General features: G+C 39.9%; 1 protein-coding gene across 3 annotated transcripts in view; it reads right to left on the reverse strand.

Annotated features, from left to right (window-relative positions):
- Positions 1-759, reverse strand: part of tspan4a (tetraspanin 4a) — a 115586-nt gene that overhangs the window by 12868 nt on the left and 101959 nt on the right. The gene's annotated exons all lie outside the window — the stretch shown is intronic.

The raw sequence follows: 759 nt of genomic DNA on the forward strand, positions 1-759 counted from the left end.
AAAACCAACGTGACGTGTAAAAGAGGGCCACTGAGCTCTAATTCAATAAACAGCCCACAAGCGGCTCTACCCAGATTTAACATACAAGCTCTGGTTCAGGGGAGCCCTAAACAAACAAGATAAAGGCATTTACACAAAATCAGCTCCTGCAGAAAGCTGCTAATGGTGGATGTGACGGCAGCGAGATAAGAAGCTCAAATATACCGAAGCCAACGCAGTTACTGAACACAAACTCCTAACTCTAATTTAAAAATGAAAGTACAGCTGTCACAGCTGTCCATTTCACACACACGAACAACTCTCACCCAAACACACACCTCGGAGCCAGCCTCCCTCTACAGACTGCGATGTCATCACACATCAATGACATTGATTCTTTCTGACCTTGCTTTCTTCTACTCACAGTTCAGACTTTTAGCCTCGTTGCTGTTGCAGACATAGAACAACTTGTTTAAAAAAACTTTTCTTTTCACTCAAGGAAAAAATAGTATTTTGACAGTAAAATATTGAACATTTTATATTAATGAAATCTTAAATGGCGTTATTTACAATAATTTACTTCGAAAACCATTTAAATCTAAAGACACATTTTTTTCAGCATTGTGTAAAAAAAACAGAGATGATCTGTACGTGTGGTCACCATTATTTGACATTATTGTTAAGAAACAGACCTGGACTGCAGGCAGGTCAGTTAAGCTGAACTTCATGTTTTTGTCATTTGTTTGGAATGAGGCCTGGAGTCCCCGTCCCCGTCCCCCC

This window comes from Cynoglossus semilaevis, unplaced genomic scaffold (assembly GCF_000523025.1).
Source record: "Cynoglossus semilaevis isolate Cse_v1.0 unplaced genomic scaffold, Cse_v1.0 scaffold1431, whole genome shotgun sequence".
NCBI classification, from domain to species: domain Eukaryota; kingdom Metazoa; phylum Chordata; class Actinopteri; order Pleuronectiformes; family Cynoglossidae; genus Cynoglossus; species Cynoglossus semilaevis.